This window comes from Nomascus leucogenys, chromosome 19, assembly GCF_006542625.1.
Source record: "Nomascus leucogenys isolate Asia chromosome 19, Asia_NLE_v1, whole genome shotgun sequence".
Classification (NCBI taxonomy): domain Eukaryota; kingdom Metazoa; phylum Chordata; class Mammalia; order Primates; family Hylobatidae; genus Nomascus; species Nomascus leucogenys.
Window position 1 is genome coordinate 22,995,794 of NC_044399.1, and position 21,668 is coordinate 23,017,461.

General features: G+C 50.4%; 1 protein-coding gene across 1 annotated transcript in view; it reads left to right on the forward strand.

Moving 5' to 3' along the window:
* Positions 1-21,668, forward strand: part of KLHL29 (kelch like family member 29) — a 319,715-nt gene that overhangs the window by 83,644 nt on the left and 214,403 nt on the right. The window contains exon 2 of the mRNA XM_030799827.1: positions 3,362-3,469. The gene's annotated coding sequence lies outside the window, so the exon portion shown is untranslated. The remainder of the gene's footprint in view (positions 1-3,361; positions 3,470-21,668) is intronic.

A 21,668-nucleotide genomic window follows, 5' to 3' on the forward strand; every position in this document is an offset into this window, starting at 1 on the left:
ACTGATGCCGAATGTGAACCGAGAACAGTTAGAAACCCTTTCAAGGGAAGAGTTTCTGGTTGGGGTGGGCAAAGATGTCAGGAAGCAGGTGTGCTTGCCCTGGACTTTGAGCTGGTGATGGCACTACTGAGATGGTGATGCTGAGACAGAGGAAGAGGAGGAGGATGTCATGGGTTCTCTAGTTTTAGCACTTTGGGAGGCCGAAGCAGGCGGACCACAAGGTCAGAAGATCAAGACCATCCTGACCAACATGATGAAACCCTGTCTATACTAAAAATACAAAAATTAGCCGGGCAGGGCGGCACATGCCTATAGTCCTAGCTACTTGGGAGGCTGAGGCAGGAGAATTGCTTGAACCCGGGAGGTGGAGGCTGCAGTGAGCCGAGATTGCACCACTGCACTCCAGCCTGGGCAACAGAGTGAGACTCCATCTCAAAAAAACAAAAAAAAAACCTTGGTGAATCTGACCATTATGTGTCTTGGGGTTGCTCTTCTCGAGTAGCATCTTTGTGGTATTCTCTGTATTTCCTCAATTTGAATGTTGGCCTGAAAAGAACGGGAAACAGAGGTTCCTAGGAGTTAAAGAACTTACCTGCTGTCACAAAACTGTCAGTGTTAGAATTCTAATTCAGATGTGTCTGATTCCAGGGTCTTGCTTTTAACCCTGTCTGTGAATATAGCCATTGGGGTCTTGAAATAGACATATTTGAATGTGTAATTTGAAGAGAGTTAAGTAAAATGACTATCCACAAAGACGAATAGGCACAGTATAGAGAAACCATCATAGCGCAGTGGCCCTGGGCTGATGATGGGATGAAGGGGATTACTGCCTTTGAGCGTAATGGTCAGGGGAAGGAGCTATTACAGGAATCCAGAGAGAGAGCCTTGTGGAGCTCCTTGTTCCCCAACTGGAGCCATGACCTGCAGGTGAGGGACACCCTGCTCATGAAGACACAGAGAGGGAGGGGAGCAGGGGAACCAACAGCCAACCCCAACCCTGTCCCCAGTCTCCTGCTAGTGCCTGCGTGGGCTGAACCTAACCAGAAGTCAGAGGGTCCAAAACATGAGGGATGCTCTCCATACAGGTCAGGTGAGCCTCCCAGGGCTCGCCTAGGAGAGGTGGGGAAGAACAGGGTGGGGAAGGTGGAAGGCAGGCCGAGAGGGCCCAACACAAGACACCCAGTACAGTCTATAATAGCCAATGGGTCATTCACTTCCAGACCTTTTCATCAGCACATGAGGAAAAGTCCCAGAGAACTCAGCTGTGCATGTGGTTTATTTTTGTTCAGAACTGTTTCAGTTGTCTCCCCTAGAGGTAGGGACCACAGAGATGGAAGGGCAAGGCCACTGTCGTCAGGACAGGCATAGACAGCCTGTGCTTCCTTCCCACCAGTGTCCCTCTAGGCTGCAGTCTAGCCTATTCCATATTCATTCGGCACAGCCTGGAAAGGAAGTGGATTAACCCGACATGAACTCTGAGGGTTTTGGCTCCAGAAATTGGGAGCCCCTTCTAAAGGTGGTGGCTGGGATCTTTGGGCTCTCAAGTTAGTAGACTTCACAGTGACCTACAGGGCCCTACACAATCAGGATGCTCACTGCTCTGGCTTCACCTCTTACTGGAATCTCCCTCCGCCAGCCACAGTGGCTTCCTTGGTGATCCTGGAACATACCAGCCATGTTCTCACTGGCTGTTCCCTCTGCCTGGAACACTTAGGGCCAGATGCCCACACGACCTACTTCTCATCTTGAAGTGTGTGCTCAAATGTCCTCCACTCACAAGACTGGCCCTGCCCACCCTACTTAAACTGCACCACAGGCCCCCCCACAACATGCACCCTACCCTGCTCCATTTCTTCTCTAATAAATTGCATATACTGCCTTCCAAAATATGGTACCATTTTCACTACTATTTAAGTGTATTGTATATTCTATGTTTCCACCCTCTAGAATATGAGCTCCCTGAGGGCAGAAATATTTTTCTCTTTTGTTCACTCATGTATCTCCAGTGCCTTGAACACACTGCCTGACACATAGAGGGAATCAATATTTATTAAATGAATGAATGAATGAATGAGATTCTCAAGCACCTAAAAATGGTTTGACCCCTATCTCCTAGACCCCTCTCTTCACCAGCACTTATCTGCCAAGGATCTTTCCCAGAATGACATCGATCACCAGTATTGCCAATACCTTGTGGTCAAAGTGATCAATTTCTCCTTGTGCTTCACATAGGCTTGGTAGAGGAAATGTACTCGCCACTTTGGTTCTGTGTCAAAATTAAATGGCGACCCTGGCTTATTTTGCTTCCCCGCAGAGGTTATTTCTTAGTCGTAAAGAGAACATTCTATCCTTGAGAAAAATAATATTTTTGCCACCTTCAGCTTGAAAATGGCTGTTTGATATGGCTCATGTGCGTCTCTATCAGCGGCCGCAGGAAAAGCTTAGGTTGAGAGGATCTGAGAAAGACTCGTTGCGTTGTCAGAGGGAAGCTGGCCACAAGGCAGAATGAGTTTACAATAACTTATTTACCTGTCCAAATCCTTCATATCACATTAAAGCTTTCCCCTGCTACCCGGGACTCTGGAGTGCTAAGAGGAAAAAGGAAAATCAATTGATAATGATATATTTGGTTTAAAAAAAATATTGATTCCCAGGTAATGACAGTCTTGCATTTTGCAGTGGGGGATGCCATTTCCCATCGTGAAGATGGCTTTCTCATAGATTACATTTAAAAGAAGGAACCAGGAGTAGCTCTGCCTCCCCATAATAGCCTCTTTCTCCTAGGTATTAAATCTATAATTTAAAAAAAAAATTCTCCCCAGGGAACCTATTCTTTGCCTCCTCAAGGTCTTCTTGCCCATTGTGTGAAAAAAGTAATGATTTGTTTTTGTAATTCTAGAGTTTGTGTCCTTTTCAGTATTAGATTAAAGACTTAAATTTTTTCTTTTTCCCCATTGCTGGAGTTTCTTAGTTTGGATTAGATGGAAGACAATACCATTGTTCTCTCTCTTATTCAGTGTCAATGGCTCAATGGTGGGGATTAGGGCTGTGTGTATTCGGAGGATGGGCGGGGGATGCCTCATGTCTGCCACTCGGAGTACTCTGCTACCCACTTCGCCCCATTTTGCATGTGCTGGCGAGTTTGTGCACAGCCCGTGTGAGATAATCCACAGTATGCAACTCAGCATCGGGGATATCTGAGGTGGAGACTAGCATCCAGTTAATGTCGGGACCACCCGGGATGCTGTAATTCAAAAGACATCTTTTTGAAAAAAAAAAAAAAAAAAAAAAAAAAAACGGAAAAGAAAAAAATTAGACCTTTTCCCCACCCCTACCCCACTGTTTTTCTCTCTCTTTCTAGACTCTCTGGCTTCCTGGTGATGCTCACGCTTTGCTAAGTGTTGGCGGCCATCAAGGTTTTCGCATCCTGGGGACGAATCCTAAGCTTGCCAGAGACGGGCGGCGCAAGGTAGGTCTCTGCTTAGCTCACCTGGAAATAAGAAAGGCAGCAGACCTGAGCATAGCCAGCTCTCTCCTCTCACGCTAAATGTGTGGGGGAAGGGAAGAAAGTACAGTAGGTCCCCTCGCCCTCTTCCTTAGTGCGATTTTTACCAAGGCGTGTGTGATCAACTGGTACTGGGGCTTAGCTAAGCCATTTTAGCCTCAATCCTCCTAGAATCAACCAAAGAGAATATCTATGACTCTTTTTGTTGTTGTCCAGCCCAGGCTGGAGCACAGTGGCGCAATCTCAGCTCACTGCAACCTCTGCCTCTGGGTTCAAACGATCCTTCCACCTCAGCCTCCCAAGTAGCTGGGACTACAGGCATGTGCTATCATGACTGGCTATCACGTGTCCTATCACAACGTGGTTTCGCCATGTTGTCCAGGCTGGTCTCCAACTCCTGACCTCAAGTGATCTACCCACCTCGGCCTCCCAAAGTGCTAGGATTGCCGGCGTGAGCTACCGTGCCCCATCAGAGAATCTCTGTGATACTTCCTTGCTTACCTGGGTCTTGGCTTTCCCCAGGAGGTTAGATCTAGGGATGGCCAGCAGCTAGATGACCTTTAACCTCCTTAAAAACTGTAATTAAGTTTTATAATTAAGTTTTGGTATTAAAATGTATTATTAAATATCATGAAAATATTGTTTATTCATTATATAGGAATTTTAAAGGATAGTAGCTAAAAGTATATAAATGACTTATAATCCTGTTCCCCAGAGATAACCATTTTAGTGTTTCTTTCCAGGCTTTTTCTTACGCACATACGTAAACAATGCACACAGGCACACACATGCACACAGGATCTGACTGTGGGTACTGTTTGGGGGGCATGTTATTTAGATTCCATAATGTGTCAAGCCATTTTGTATGTCAGTAAATAGAAATCTATGTCACCATTTTTACAGACTGTCTACTCTGTGGATGTAATAGCATACATGATTCACTTAATGCCCTAATGATGGACATTTAGCATATTTTAAATATTTCACTATTACAAATAACAGCACAACAAACATTGTTGCATATGTATCCGCATAGTCATTTGATTACTTCCTTGGCTTAAATTTTTAGAGTCCTGGCCTAAACTTTTGACTCCAGGTTCTCCAAGCAGGATCAGGCAGCCAGAAATGCGGGGGAACCTGGCCTGCCTTGGGAGGGCACAATCTTGTGAACAGAATCCGCGATCTGGGATCTGCTTTAGCTCCCACCAGGCAGACCAGGAATGTGCCTGCAGAGGCAAGGAGGCCTGGAGCTGGAGTTGACAGTGTTCGCCACATTTCATGCTACTGAAGGGACAGGAGCTGGGCCTGGAATGAAGCAGGCTGGAGGGCAGAGGAGTGGGCTCTCGGATCCAGGACAGTGGAGGCCCAGCTGGCCCAGCTTCATATGTCCTTGTGGGACTTGAGCCTTTAGAAGTACAGGCTGCGTCTGCAGGGCCTAGTGCTGGGTGAGCACAGGCCATAGCAGCCCCGGGACTGCTGTATTCTCAGCGGCCCACCCTCGTGCCCTCTGACCGGTGGCCTCCTGGCCTGTGCCTAGGACCAAACTCCAGCTTCCCTCTGCAGCAGGGGCAGAGCATCAGACCCGCAAGGCTCCTGCCACGTCCAGATTCTCTGCTGGTCAGAGAGCTTTCTCTTTGGACTCAGAGACAGTGAAGTTGGGGATGGCTGTCCCCTGCCAGAACCCTTGCACAGAGAGGAGAAAATATGGCTTTGGAATCTCAGGCTAGGCGTAGCCTTGGTTGTCAGCAGGAAGTGGGAGAATGCTCTGGGCTGTGCCAGGATCAGCCACTGAAGTGGAAGCTTCCCCACCCCATGACCCCACGGTGCATCCAGCCTACAGCTGGCATCCTTCTAGCAGCCCAGTGGGGGCAGCCAGAGGAGTGGTGGGTTCCTGACCTAGGGAGCTGGTGGGCTGTTGGCACATGCCCATGGCACCACTGGTGGGCGACAGCTGTCCTTGCTAGCGATATCCCCAGCACTGGGGAATCCTTTGCCTCCAGGCCTCCTGTTGGGTCAGAGAAGGGGAGTTGGAAAACAAGACAGTGAAGCGTCAGTTTGGCAGCCATGGCATCCCCGCTCCTACACGGGGCAAAGAAAAGATTGAGGACATATTCTTCACAGAAGCCAGCTCTCCTTGGATGCACCTGTGAGTTTGGCGAGAGGGAAGGGAACAGAGACACCCCAGGGCTGTGGGTTTTGGTTTCTTAAATGTTGACCCTTAGTTTGTCTAATCTTCCCTGCTGCTGATGCAGGGTGGCACATGGCTCTTGTTCTCTTGTTCATCCTGAACTCTGGCAATCATGTACTTTAGGATGGGGAGGGACCTTGAGGGCAGTTTCACCAGGCATAACTGGTAAGATGCACCCTATGTGGGCCTCTATCTCTGTGCCCCCAGACCAGGATCCCCATTGTGAACTTAAGTCTGTCTTCCCTAGCACTTGGCCAGTTCCTGGAGGATGGGAATCACACCTGATCTGTCTCTGTGTTCCGCCCCCTCTGCCACTCATACCAGTACCTGATGAGCTCTCAGTACACAAGTCACTGCGTGCAGCCGGGACTGTGCCTGGGAGTGCCCGCAACATGCAGCCTGGTGCTGGCTGTGCCCTCCCCTCACATGCAGGGGTCCCATTGATTTCCAAGATGATAGGAAGGTTCCGAGGCCCCTAGATGGTTCTGTGACCCCTGGGGATCAGTGGAAGCAGCTATCAGTTTACCATGGAAACTGGGCCGGTTCACAGGGCCCTGTGTAACCTGCTACAAAACAGGCCAGTTCAAGAGCCAAGTTTGGAGGGTTGCACTCTGCTTTTCTGTGGTTTGGTGGAAATCACCCAAATAAGTAAGAAGGTCATACTGGAACCAGCTAGGAGTGAAACCTGATACCTGCACTGCAGGAAAGAGGGGTGGGGGGAGTTGAGCTGAGGACTCAGTTTGCGCAGAGCCCAACGCTGAGCCAAGAATGGCATTAGCAGACACCTCGGGCTCTGGAGGTGGTGGAGGGCAGTGCTGATCGTCACTGGTGCTGGAGCCACCCTGGGCAGCATCCCCTGCCTCCGTCATTGAGGCCGTCTCAGTACTGTCTGTCCAGGCTGTTTGTCCCACTGCCCTCAGCAAACGAAATGCCCTAGATGCCGCCTGCGTCTTCGGAGGAGGTTGCAAATGTCTCCGGAGCTAACGGCAGTTAGAGAACACCGTGCGCCGTGTCCTGGGCTTCCACACCCCCCACCTTCACTTCCCCCAGTCCATCCTGCAGGCGTCCTCTCTGACCACACTCCCCTGACCTCTGCCTGCCTTCCCTCCCTCGTGCCATGGACAGCCTTGCTTCCTGAGCTGTCCCCTTGTCCACTCCCCTCTTGGCCTCCGTGGTGTCCACCTCAAGGAGGGACCTGCAGGCAGATATCTCAGTGCTGCTCTGGCTGACACATATACTCTGCTGCCCCCTTGTCTTCTGACTGTATCTGCTTTTCCTGGCCCACTCTGGGGACCTCTGCAGCCCCTTCTTCAAATAGGTACGTGGGTGCTCACACCCCTGAAAAGGCCATGTGACCACACCCACTAGCTGGGGCCCCAGATCCCTCAACAGAACCTTAGCCGAGCCCTCAGCCCTACACAGGCATCATTTGGGATTCTGGTCCGTTCCCTGCTTGGTGTCCTGCAGCTGCTCCGCACCTTTCCATCAACAGGGCTGCAGACCCCCAGCCTGCGCTGTCCACCTCGGTGTCAGCAAGTGGCCTCTCCTCCTGCTTCCTGTCCGTCTTGCCCATGTGAGTTGCCGTCCTCCAGCTCCACTGCCTCCTCCTGCCAGGAAGGGAAGCTGTTGGTGCCACAAGGCTTTCCTCAGCTCCCTGTATCCCCAGCCCTCCCTCCACTGCCTCTGCTTCAGCTGTTCCCAGGCTTGACTCCCAGATGGCACCTCTGTCCTAAGGTCTGGACCATTTCTCCAGTGGCTCATGCGTAGCAGATCCCTGCTGTCTGATTGACATATCAGACTCCACCTGTCCAAAACAAAGCTGCTTCCTTGCTCTCCAAGGAAGCCTTGTACTCAGACTGTCTCAGCCCTCCTCCCTCCCTTAGCCGTGCATCTCCTCCTTTGCCTTAGGCTGCTCACCTTCCTTCTTGGACCCTGAGCTCACTGAGGACAGGGACCATCCTCTTTTCTCTGCAAGCCCAGCACAGGGCCCTGTTCATGCATATCTCTTGGGATTAGATTATTTTACTCAGTTCAGAGATTACAGAACCACCAACAGTGTGTCCTCATAGGCAGCGTGGTGGCAGGGAACCTGGGATTGGAGGCAAGCTCTGGATTCTAGTCCCAAATCTACCACTAACTCTGGGAAAGCCCTATAAAACCTTCTGAGCCTCAGTCTTCTCAGCTGTAAAACGAGAATAACCCCGGCCTTCCCATCTCTCAGGACCTTGAAAAGTGACAAGGGAGGAACGGTGCCACCAGGGCCAGCAGTTCTCAGCCCTTGGTGCACATTGGAATCGCCCGGAGAGCTTTAAGAATTACAGATGGCCCGGGCACGGTGGCTCACGCCTGTAATCCCAACACTTTGGGAGGCCAAGGCGGGTGGATCACTTGGGGCCAGGAGTTCAAGACCAGCCTGGCCAACATGGTGAAACCCCAATCTCTACTATAAATACAAAAATTAGCTGGGCATGGTGGCACACGCCTATAGTCCCAGGTACTCAGGAGGCTGAGGCAGGAGAATTGCTTGAAACTGGGAGGCGGAGGTTGCAGTGAGCTGAGATCGCTCCACTGCACCACTTCAGCCTAGGTGACAGAGGAAGATTCTGTCTCAAAAAAAAAAAAAAAAAAAAAAAAAACTACAGATGCCTGGGTCCTTCCCCCAGATATTCTAATTGCTCTCATGAGGATATCAGTGTGTTTTAAAACTTTAACCACTACTTTCAACTCATAGGTGTTATTACCAAGTTCCTGAATTCTGTGGCTTGAGGAACTGAGATGGGAGTTATAAAGATTTGGCAAACCAATATTTCTGGATGATGTGTAATTTGTCTCATCTTTCAGATCCTTTAAAATCTACCCCCTGGATCAAGCCATGCAAAAGCTGCGTACCTTGGCTATGTTGTACTGTGTTCATCTTACCCCACCCAGAATGCTTTTACATGAACTCTCTGGGCTGTTAGAATATCTGCTGCCCTCCAGGTCACAACAATGCACCCTCATTTAGGATTCTGTGGCAGTTGATGTTTATCCTGTGGCTTGTGACTCCTTTGCTAGGACCCTTGGGAGAGGTGTCTCTGATTTCACCACAGACATATTCTTCTCCCGAGCCACCGTCACACGATCTCCTGGACCCACAAATCACATTGTAACAGATTTGCCTCTTCCAAGCTCTCGAAACAGTAACTCTCAACTCTGGCTGCATATGACAGCACCCAGGGAGATTTTTTAAATTCTCATACCCAGGCTACATACCAGATCTGTGAGATCACAGTCAGTCTCTGGGAGGTGGATCCAGGCATCTGGATTTTTGTAAAGCTCCCCAGGTGGTTCTGATGGGTGGCCAAGGTCAGAAGCACCGCCAAGCCTGGAGGCAGATTTGTGGCCCACCTGTAGCCTGTGTATGGCACTTTCTAAATATGGTTTCATATAGGCAACATTCCCTCCTCCGTTTCCTGCTTCTACACTTGTGATTCTCTCTCCTACTTTTGATTTATGGTGTCTTAATGTATCCTTTTAAGTCCCCTGCAATCCTTTCTGGAACTTAGCAAAGTGAAAACAAATAGAGTAGAAAGGTTCCTGCTTTTCTCTGGCTGAGACCTAGGCACAGCTCCCACCCCAGTCAGGCCTCCCTGGAAAGAGGGTAGGAGCCTCCTGTTTCGCCAGCCACAGTAGCTGGTCAGCAGCCTCGTTCTGTAACCCCACAATGGGGAATTGTAGCTAGTTCTGCCAAGAGCCCTCCAAGATCCCGTAGAAGAGGCTGGTTTGGGCTGAGAGCGGTGGCTTACGCCTGTAATCCCAGCATTTTGGGAGGCCGAGGCAGGCAGATCATCTGAGGTCAGGAGTTCGAGACCAGCCTGACCGACGTGGCAAAACCCTGTCTCTACTAGAAAATACAAAAATCAGCCAGGCGTAGTGGCACATTCCTGTAATCCCAGCTGTTCAGGAGGCTGAGGCAGGAGAATTGCTTGAACCCGGGAGGCAGAGGTTGCAGTGAGCTGAGATCACACCACTGCACTGCAACCTGGGTGACAGGTTAAAAAAAAAAAAAAAAAAAGAAGAGGCTGGTTTGGTTCACAGCATCTGAGTGCTGAGACTGGGCTGGGGGGAGATCAGAGATGGCTAACGATGGCCACCAAAGCACCACCCAGTTCAGGATTGTGGAAGGCCATGCCCCCCTTTTCCGTCTTCCTTGTCCGCTCCATTCAGTCCCACGCTAAACAGTGGGCGGAGATTGTTGGCAAAAGGCTGGAGATGCCCAGGGATGGACTCTTTCCCGAGTCCTGGGAGCCAGGGAGCTGAGGATAGCATGCACGTGGGCAGTTTCTCTTAGTGAATGGCGGGTGAGATGGAGGGGTGCACAGCCGTCCAGTCTAGCTGCAGAACTTTGTTTGGCACCTGGGCTAGAAATAGCTTCTCCACAAACCTCAGAGTTTATTTTTACGGCAAAATTTGATTTTCTAAGCAGCCTGTCTCCTTGCTTACCTCTCACCTGTTCCGGTGGCTGCGGCTGCCGGGAGCAGTGGTGAGTTTGTGTCCTCCGTGAGGGCACCTGGCCAAGGAGACACGGGTGCTGACCCCCAGCCTGTGCTCTGGGAGTGTTGCTGTGCCCTTGAGAGTTCGGAGGGAGGAGTGCCTCTTTCTAACTTGCACAAAAACACCCATCAGGGGAGAGCAACGTGTGTGCATCCTGCTCAGGGAAAGCACTGTGTGTGCATACACTGAGTGACCATGCTCTGAAATTGATGGACTTCTGTCCTGTAGGAATGATCTCATTTACTCATACTCAGAGGCCACTCAGAAAGACTTTTAAGCTTTTGTCTTCCAATCATAAATTTCTCCTCTCTCCCTCCAACTCCACCCGTCTCTCTCTCTTACAACGGGACAAATAGTGCCAGGAGTACTGGAGACTATAGGATGAATACCCAGTACATGGTGAAACAAAAGAGTGTTGCAACACTCACTCACTCATTCATTCATTCATTCATTCATCACTTACTGGTAGTCACATTATACATTGTCCTAGGTCTAGGATCCAGAGAGGTCAGACGAAAGCCCTGCCTGCAAGGAGCTCTCAGTCCGGTGGGACAGCAAGTACATACAAATTCTTACATGATTAATGCAATCAATTCTTATGTGGCAAATACATGATAAATGCAGCAAGAAGAATGTATACCAAGTGCTATGGAAGAGCAACTCATTTACTCAACTTAGTGAGCATCTACTATAATGCTAGGCATTGTTGTAGGCACTGGGGGTATCACAGTGACCATATGGGACAAAAACCCCTGACCCAGAGCACACACTTGAGGGGGTGAGAATACTCAGCAACTGGCTTAGTTTGATCAAAACCACAGGCTTCAAAGAAGAGGTGACTTAAAGCTGGAAATCGAAATCTATGCATTTATGTGTGTGCGTGCAGGGAACACTAGGCCATGGGAACAGCTTGTGTAAAAGCCTGAAGATATAAAAAGACCAAAGATACCAGAGCAAAAATGCTAAGGGAAACCTAAGAATTGGGAGACACAGCCTTGAATGCCATGCTAACCCTCCCAAGGTCACTCTCTCATATAATGGGGATGTAGCTGAAAGCTCACAGGGCATTGGCCAGAGCCGCCCTCACAGCTAGGTTCCACGTGGACTCCCCGACCCCAAAACAGAGACTCTTTGGCAACTGCCACTCCAACTCCAATTTGTTGGAGCCTCTAAGGCTAAAGATAGATGATTTATGTTACCTCCTCCTGTGACCTAGTGCTTTTAGGTTGCAAAGTGTTTTCACAGCTTCCTCTCCTGGATCATGAGAGGGACTCTAGGAGGTAGACAAAAAGGGGTTCTTGTTGCCATTTATTGTACCAAGGAGCAAACCAAAGCCCAGAGAGGTCTAGTATCTTGCTCAAGGTCACACAGCCCATCAAGGCAGAGCAGAAACAAGAGACCCTGGCTCCTGGTTCCTAACACAACCCAGGGGCCCTTTCTTGTTCCCATGTCAGCTGCCACTCCTTATTTTGAAGCCTAAAAAGCTCTGAGCAAGTATCAATCACATGCCTGCCTGCCTCCCACGACCATTAGTGCAGCACATACGACGTGTCAAGCCAGGCATGGACCATCTGCTGGGCTGCAATGTGGTCCCAACCCCCACTCAGGAAGAGAACTGAAGGAGTCACATATGGGCTGCCCTTCTTCCCACCCACCATGACCCAAGAGGCCTAAAGACCATGAGTCAACCAGACCCAGGCTGTCACCCTCCTGAGCCAAGTGGAACAGGACACAGAATGACCGTCGCAGGCTGGAGACCCCTCCACTTGCTCCTAGACCACCTGGAGGTCATTCATGACAGCCACCAATACCTATTTTCACCCTTTCATGTAAGCAGGCTGGATGTGAAGAGAATGGGGAGATTTCAGCCTCACGCACAGAGCCTGAGCTCACCTGTGGAAGACAGACGTAGCCTAGCAGTCCTCACAGGCCACCCTTGATGTGTAGCAACTCATTTAGATAAAAGCATCTGGCTGGTAAGGTAGCAGCAACAGCAAAAAATCATTAGAAGCACATTTCTGCTTTTACAAAGTAACCTAGTAACAGCACAGGAGGCAACAATTAACCCGGCACTCCCTTCTCTATGTACACAGGCAGGTGCTGAAAGTGGAAAACGGAAGTCAGAACACAGAGACGTTCTGTCCAGGCCCTTCCGGGATCAGCACTCTGGGATGTGGGATGGCCCCGCCAGCCAGAGAGCCACGCCCCTGCCATTAGCACAGGGAGGAGGTGTCCTCCCTCTCCATCTCAGAGTAAACAGTGTGATTATTTATTTAGCACCAGTTCAAGGCTTTCTGAAATGCATTCGCGGTGCTCTGCCATCTTGCGCAGGTCCTCCCTGAACTACAACTGCTGCCTCTATGGATCAGATAAAGGAAATCTGGCCTGCAGCAGTCTCTGCTGGGCTCTTGCTCCCATCTCTGCAGACTCCTGTACTCCCTGACCTACCTGAGTGTTCATATCCCACCTTGGGGTACTTGGTCCTGCTGAGCGAGTCTCCCAGAAGCGCCTCTCCCATCCCTGCCTATCTCCTGGCAAAGAGCTCCAGGGCCGCCCCCAAGGGAATTCTCTCTCCTCTGATGCCATTATACAATTTCTCTCCCTGGCACCCTTGTAGTACTTGCTGCTTCCTGGTTCCAGTGTGGTCCTGTTACCGCCCAGTATGCTCAAGGCTCATTCCCACCCCCAGTACTGAGGGCAGCCTGCAGAGCCAAACACCCTACACATGCTGAAAAGGAATTGATGAATGGAAAAAGTCAGTTCCCACGGCCTCTGGCTATGCTCCTGGCCCCTCAGCCCCACGTCCTCAGATCACAGAACACTCTCGGGAGACTACCGGGAGTTCCTTGATGGCAGGGACTGCCTCAGTCAGTGTGTCTCAGTCACAAAGCCTGGCACAAAGAAGGCTCTCAAATGTTTCTGAGATAAATCAATGATCTAAAGTGGCTCGTTTAACCTATGTAAATTGTGTGTGGAAGGAGCCAGCCACACCCGTCAAGGCAGCTAGCAGCTGCCCATGTTAGGGCAGAGGGTGATGCACTGACCCTGCCCTCCCAAGGCCACCGCCCCTGGGGACATGGTGCACCCAGCCAGAGCTCTTTTTCCCACTGTTCCAAGCATAGTCCATGGCCCAGGAGGAAGCTAGGCCTCCCAGATCTTGCTAGAACCCAAGCTCTCAGTATGCTCATCATTGCATTCAAGCCATGTTTAGAAAGGTATGTTCCATATTCAGAGGGTCCTCACGGCCTTTGTTCATTCATTCAGGCAACAGCAAGCAGCAGAAAGTAATGGTCACAAGCACAGCTGCTAGACTGCCTTGGTCCTAATCCTAGCCCTGTCCCTTTCCAGCTGTGCAACCTCTGGGCACAGTCCTTAACCTCCCTGTGCCTCAGTTTCTTCATGTGCAAAATACAGATTTTCATAAAATTATCTGGTGGTTGTAAGGACTAAATGAGTTAACATAATAAAGTGCCTAGAATAGTGCGTAAGACATGTACAAGGCTTTGCTCTTATTCTAAAAGACTAGGACCCTGGCTGAGACATGGACTTAATTCACACCTTCTTTGAGACCAAATGCATCTTCAAGGAAGGTGTTGGCATGCCCACCTCCCACCCTCACCTGTCAGTCATCCTGCAGCCTTCGCTTGCTGAATGCATCAAGTCGTAGGGGATGTCTCTGCTCCCAGAGAGGTGGCCCTCCTCGACCCACAAGATCCCAGGCAGCCACTGGGCTGCTTCCTGTTCCAGTTCTCCATAGGCCACAGCAGAGGGTCCTGGGGCCCCTCCCACTTACTTCTGGTAGGGAATCTCCAAGCACCTATCATAGCCCCATTTCATTTAGCCCCTCACCCCATGAAGAGGATCTGACCTCCTGCTCAGCACAAAGTGTCCAGCAGCCCAAACCTGGACAGTGATGAATGGGCCATCAGAGACGCTGGGGCTTATCCCTCCCACGATTGCCACTGACAGGCTTTGAGACCCAAAAGCATGTCCATGCCCCTCTTTGGATCTTGTTGTTTTTATCTGCATCATGAGGGGACTGGATTTATGATTGATCCCCAAGGACCAGTCAGGCTGTGTCCCTAGAAGTGAAGCTCTGGATGGGGCCGTGTGGGGGCTTCTGGGACTCCACCACAACTAGCACTGTGGCCTCAGAAGTTATGTCAGCATGTCCTTGGGGCATCTGTCATTAACAGTTATGAAGTCATTATCTGGTAAATAATTCATAACCCGAGAGATGGGATAAGCTGCCAATAAACAATAATCCATTTAGAATGAGGCTTGATGAGGGCGAGCATAGCTGCGGAAGTGCAGCCACCTCCTGGAGGGCAGCTCCCTGCTCACCTCTGGTGTCAACAGGGCCCATCCTTAGGGCCCTGCTCAGGCCACACCTCCTCCCCGAAGCCCTCCCTCACCACTCCTGACCAAAGGCATCACCCCTCCCCTGAGCTCAGGCATGACTGAGTCTGTGAACCCAGTGAGTGCTGGCCAAGTGCCCAAGGCTGTGCTAAGCAACTTGGATGCACTTTCTCCTGGAATCCTCCCAGCGGCCTTAGGGCTGTAGCTACTGTTGTTATCTCCTGTACCGAGAAGTAAACTGAGGTTTAGAGACTAAATAACTTACCCAAGGTCGCTGAACTAGAAAACCCAGGTCTGGAGTTCACATCTGTATGATGTGAGAGCTCTCACTCTTAGCCAGGGTGTCCCACTCCCTCGTGCGAGCAGCTGTACCTCTTGTCATTTGTCCAGGCTTTATTTCTGTGTGACCTTTGTCTCTCCAGCAAGACTGTGAACCCTAGATGTGTCCCAGGAGGTGCTTCCCGGAGGCCATAGAGCAGAGCATCTCCTTGCTGGCTGGCTACTTAATGTTGTAGTGAGGCTTCTGGTGGTGTTTGGAGGCCAAACCAAGGACGCTGGAGAGAGGGGCAGGAGGGGACGTCTTCTGCACATGCTACCTGAATTTCCATCTTCTAACAGGCCTATTGCATTTTTCCTGCCCAAGGGACACTTTGCAGCCTCTGGCTATACCCCCTGGAAGTACTCCATCCTGGGGAAGAAGTTCTTTGCTCAGATGCCGGGAACCCTGGCTGCGTGGGTTGGTCATTAGGACTGGGTTAGCTCTGCCAAGAGCTCCTCCTCTCCTGCCATGCCATCACCTGCCAGCAAGGCCAGCAGCCCACCCTGCATCATCTGCAGGACCTGCCCCCAGTGCCCCAGGCTAGAAGGGGTCCTCAGGGGTGTCCCACTCCCCCTGCCTAAAGGCTCCATTCTTTTTTCTCCTGGGTAGGGGCACTGCAGACATTGTTGGCCCCTGTATTATAACCAGCCTTTCAAGGCCCATAGTCATGAAAGTCCCTGTTTTTTCTTCTCAGGGAAACAGAACTGCCCTGAGTTGCAAGTGTCAAGGAACAGGGTGGAGTTTCTAGATGCTGAGCCTGTAATTGTCACACATCTGGAATGTTGCACAAACCTCTGCAGCCGGGCCATGTGGTGGGAGGAACCACAGTGGCTGGGTGCATGCTCATTCCTCAATAACCACAGTAACCAGCCTGAGGGGAGGCCCCTTCCAGCCTTTTAACCTCCTGCGGCCAGCGACGACTGTGGTCAGGACTGGCAGATGCGTGGCAAGACAATGGGCCACTTGCTGCTTTCTAGAACAGCTTCAAACAGCTGGAATCTTCCCATCTCCTTTGAACAGAGTTGCCTCCCGGGAGGCGCTGGCCCCATCTTATTTGTCAGGCAGGCTTCGCAATGACACACCTCCTGCCCCTGGCCTGAGCTCCTTGCTTTCAGGATTGGGGAAAGATTCCACCACCGGGCGCCCCTGGCCTTTTGTTGACAATCTCCACCTGCTATTCAGCGTGGGGCTGAGGAATAGACATGGAAGGCAGAGGGGGGGGCCCAGCTACTGCCAGCCTGGACTGGATGATGCTCTGGCAGCCGTCTCTGGGCGTCCCCCATCTCCCGCTCAGTCTCGTCTCAGCACTCAGATGCTGGGAACCAGACCAGCCTCTTCTATGGGGCCTTGGAGGGCTCTTGGCAGAACTGGTTACAATTCCCCATTGCAGGATTACAGAATGAGACCGTGACCCAGCTCCTGTATCTGGGGAAGGGGAGGCCTGATAGGTGGGAGCTGTGCCCAGGTCCCAGCCAGAGAAAAGCAGCAAGGTTTTCTATTTTCTCTATTCTACTTGTTTTCACCTCATTGAGTTCCAGGAAGAATGGTCGGTGACTTAAAAGGACACATTAAGACATCATAAATCAAAAGGAGGAGACAGAATCACAAGTGTAGGAGCAGGAAGTGTCGCCTACACAAAACCATATCTAGAAAATCCCACAGATGGGCCACAAGTGGGCCACACATTTTCCTCCAGCCTTGGCAGTGCCTCTGACCTTGGCTGTTCATTGGAATTGCCTGGGCATTCTGGTGACTAATGCAAAGCCATCTACCTCTTGCTTACCCCCAAAGAAGAAAGGACCACATCCCAAATCTGTATTAAGGGTCTTGCTTTTATTCTCGGACTTGGCCGGTCCCAGGGAGGTTGGGATGCTCTCGCTTCTGGGGTGGCTACTACAGCCCATCAGGACAGGACTTTGCATGCCTTGGTTGTGGACAGATTGACAGAAAATAAAAGTATTATTTAGAGAAGGGAGGGGTAGTTTCCAACCCCAGCGATAAAGGAATGAGAGAAACTGGCGTTTATCACAAAGCAGAGAACATGGCATTTCCATGGGCTCTAACAATCCGACATCCCCAAGGAAGGATGGGTCTGTGACTGTGGGTCCACTTGGAAGGTGCCTTCCTATTCCCCAGCAGGGTGCTGAGTGATGTGCTAGGAGGAAGGGCCTACCCGCAAGGCTGGCTTGTCCTTCTATAGAAAGCCCTGGGGATGGATTGTCTCTGACACTAAAGCCTCTTCCCAAAGGTCTTCAGGGAAAGAAATTCCATCAGCTTCCAGAGTCCCTATTCCGGTGGCTCCTGCAGGCTTTTCTTTTATCTGACCTGAATCTCCCTTGCTGCAATTTAAGCCCATTTTCCCTTGTTTTGTTTTGAGTGAAAATGGAGAAGAGCTTGTCCCCAGCCGCCTCCGAAAGCAGGGTGAGTCAGAAGTCCTTGCGTACCTTCTGCCACGCTGAAGCATTCTCAGAAACCTGCGCTGTTGAATCTGTCCTCGTGAAAGCCTCCCAAGAGAACCAGCTTCGCATTAATGCATGAGACAAGGCTCCACTCTGGGATGGGGGCATGGTGGTGGCAGGGCCCCTCCTGCAGGGACAGCACTAGATGGCCCCTAGTGAATGGGCCTGGCCCTTGCAGGAGCTGGGGAGAGGGGCATGTGAACGGATCAGCATCTCACAGTGAAACGTGCATGCGTGGAGTCTGGTCAAGGAGCTGGGTTGGGGGTGTGCCCACATCAGGTCCTAAGCGAGAGGAGGAGGTGGCTGGGGAAAGAGGAAGGCCTCTCAGGCGGGTACCAGGAGACTCCTTGTCCACTCTAGGTTCCACATTTGCGTTTGAAAAAACAGTCTTTTTATTTATACTCCCCTCGCTCTAGTGTTGGCAATGGATTGTTTCCCCGCCTGCCTCGGCTGATGTTGAATGGAAAGATCGTTCACTTATTTCATGAGTGCGCACTGGGGGAGCCTCTATGGGCGAGGATGTGCATGCAGGCACATACATTCTCTGGAGGATTCTTTTGGCCTCTTGATCTCCCAGACCACTAGGTTTCTGTCTTGTTTTTGTGCCTTTTTACTTCTGGGAACAAAAAACCCCCACTTGTTTCTGCTAAAGATAAGCTATTTTGTAGGCCATTGAAGCCAATTCCTGGAAGAGTTGGGTTGGTGGTTAAAAAAAAAAAAAAATCTGATTGGAAAGCAGTAGATCACAGCAGCTAAGTGACTGAGTTTAAAAAGCAATGATGCTGAGTGGTCCTGACAACGCTCGGACAGCACACAGTGAATACAAGAGAAGAATTTTTATTTTTCCTAGGCCAGTGGAATTAAAACCTTCCTACTCCGCAGGATAAATGGAGAGAAACCGAATCTCTTTTTCCTAAGCAGTTATCTAAGTGTGATACTTAGATGTGAGCAAGGTAATTAGGCTTTATTTTTTCCATTGCTTGGTCAAAAGCCCCCTTCTCAAACTACTTGGCTCCAATACCATGGGGGGAAAACCCACCTACATTGATTGGATTTAAATAATGGAATTGCCATTAATATCTTCCATAAAAGATGATTGATATCTGACTTTGGATTTATGGAAAGTTGGGGCTTGTAAAAGTAAACAGAGTGGCAGTCATTCAGTATTAATGCTGGTTCATACCCCTCCCTCCTCAGAGCGGGTTAAATGGATGGCTCCCAACCTAAACCCCCCCATGCCAGCTGCTAGGTCACAGGGATCTCTGGAGGGTGTAACGGGCAGCCCTGGGCCCATCCAGTTGCCAGCTGTGCTGGCACAGGAGTCTGGGCTGAACCCTAGCCCTCTCTCCTTCTTTACATCAGATCTTTTTTTACCTAATATGATTTTTTTAAAATTTTACTTTAAGTTCTGGGATGCATGTGCAGAACATGCAGGTTTGTTACACAGGTATACATGTGCCATGGTGGTTTGCTGCACCTATCAACCCATCATCTAGGTTTTAAGCCCTGCATGCATTAGGTATTTGTCCTAATGCTCTCCCTCCCCTTTCCCCCAACTGTATGTCAGATTCTAGTATGAAACTAAGTGCTCCAGCCCCTAGGGGCACCAGCAGCTTCCACCTGTGCTCTGTGGAAGCTCACTGCCCCTCATAGGATGGAGGACGACTGATGACCCGGAGAGGCCCTCTGCAGGTGGATGGGTATGTGAATGATACAACCTCTGAGCTCTGCTCTCCTACGCCTGGGAGCTCAGATGGACTGGCCTTTAGTACAGGGACCTGCGCGAATGTGTTCTGGTGGTTCAGTATGAGTTCCTGTAGTGATGCTTTTCTCCTGCTTGGGAAAAGGCAGAGGGAAGGCCTAGGCACACCAGCAAACCAGTGGCAGGGCCCTATGTGACTTCAGGTGCCAGGTTGGCTGAGGGGTATGAATCAGGTCTCAGGGCTTATAGCTCCCATGCATGTAAGCCTTCCCCTGCTGGGCCAGCAGCTCTGCTCCTGCTCCTCTTGCCCTCAGGTAGCTTCCCCTTTCATCCTTGTCCCAGCAGTGGGAATTCCATATCACTGTCTTCCAGCCCTCCAGGTGCTACTGATCTCCTGTTCCTCAGTTCTATGCTGGAGCTACCCAGATCCATCCCTAGGGATTGGTCCTGTTGGCATGGCTGTCCACTGCCCCTCCCTCCAGATGCCGCTCAGGTGCCATGCGACCTCGCTGAACTCCATGTTTCCTCAAGCTACCTCCTCCTCCCATATCCCCCACCTCTGGAAATGGCAACACCATCTGCCCAGTCCCCTAATTAGAAACCTGAGAGTGCATCTCGCCTCCACGTACTACAGGCTCTCAGCTCTGCCTCCTAACCATCCCTCCCACCTGTCCTTTCCCTCCATCCCCACTGCTCTTGACTTCCTTCGGCAGACCCTCAACAACTGGCACCTGAGCAGCCACAATGGGCTCCCTGCCTCCACCTTTTTCCCTCCAGTTCCTCTGGTATACTGGCCCCAGCGGGAGCTCTAGGATGCAGATCACACGTCTAGCCTCCCCAGACCCTGGAGGCCGAGTTCCAGACACCTGTGCTGAAAGCACAGCACCCACGATCACACTCTGAGACCTCGTGCCACTGTGCCTCTTCCACATGGTCTCCTCCACCTGGGATGCTATTCCCATGGCCCTCTCTGGACTGGCCCCCTTGACCTCCTCCCAAGGCTGAACTAACCATTCCTCCTTGCACACTGTTCATGCCTCTAGTGCAGAAGAGGAAATTAACCTGTGAGGGCCTTATCTGTTAGACCTCTTTGGGGCTGCTGGTCTTGTTCACCCCGCCTTCTAAAAACCCCTGCACCCACCCCCAGCCCTTGCTGTTTGATAGCAGTCACGTGGCCCACCCTCCAGCTACAGCTTACTGGACGAGGGGCAGATACCTGGCTTCAGGCCACTCTTCCATTGGCTGGCAGCAACACAGGTCTGGTGGGCTGTAACTTTAAGAAATTAGCTGGAGCATCAGATTAAATCTCCTTTGCAATGGGAAGTAAGGGAATTAAGAACCAGAGAGTTCCATTTGGGGCTGGGTCCTTTAGCCTGATGCTTATATGAATATAAGAAAGGCATGATTTTTCTGGGGCTCTGTGCAAAACAGAGTTGAGTCTCAAAGGCTGGTTGGGAAGGAAGGAAAAAGGGAGGTGATATCCTAAGAGAAGGGGTTTGTAGAGCAAGACAGACAGAGCTAGTCCTAGCTGGTCCCGAACCTCCTCTTTTTTTTTTGCCCGTCGGCTGGGTTCCTTGAAGGCCCTCCTTACCATAGTCTCACAATACGATGCAGCCTACAGGAAAAGCACGGGTGTCTGAGCCCAAAAGCCAGAACTCGAGTCCTGCCTCTCTCCGTTGCAGCTGTATAACCTTGGGCAAATTACTTTCATCTCTGCCTCATCTGCAACAGTGGAAATAGTCCAGGATCTAATGGGCAGTTGGACGAGATGATGTTCAAGCTCCTTTCCTGCTCTGACATCTCACAGCCCTGTCGTCTTTGCTCTGCCTCCCGCACAGGAATGACGTAAGGTAGAGCACTTCACAAGCCTGGCCGGCTCAGTGTTTGCCCCAACCTCTTCTTGCAAATAGCATTGCCCTTTCCTGTTAGCACAGCTCCCAGGGGGCCTCTAGGAGCTTTTGTTTCTCTGCTTGCTGTTTAAGAGGGATTTATGCCATGGCCAGGCAGGCCACAATGTTCATGCACCCCCAATAGCAGCTTTATCTAATGAGAATGAGATGCTTACACATATTTTCATTTTTTAAAAAATCGGCTATTAATTTGTCAGAATTATTCATATTTTACTGATGATATTTTCCATGTATCTAATCAGGGAGCTCATGAATAGAAATGAAACTATTTAAATACAGAGATGGTGTACATTGTACGATCTTGTTTTCTCAAGCTGTTTCATAATGCAGTGAATACATTTATTTCTTCTAAAAACAGGTTTTGCAATCATCAAAAACTATTTTTTAAATCTTTGATTAAATATGACTCTATTCGAATATGCTAAATCTCTAGGAGCAGGGTGTGTGTGTGTGAGTGTGTGTGTGTGCATGCGCGTGTGCGTGCGTGTGTGTGTGCATGTTTATGCGTGTGTGTCTGTGTCTGTGTGTCCGTGTGGTCACTTGAAGAAGTACATTGTTTTCTGGCCTTCTCCATAGGGATGGGAGACTTTTTCTTTTCGTGAGAAAAATGGAAAACACATTTTGGGTCAAATCTTTAGGATGGATAGATGGCAAAGTAGAAGCACAAACTGAAATTGAGCTGAGTAATATTGG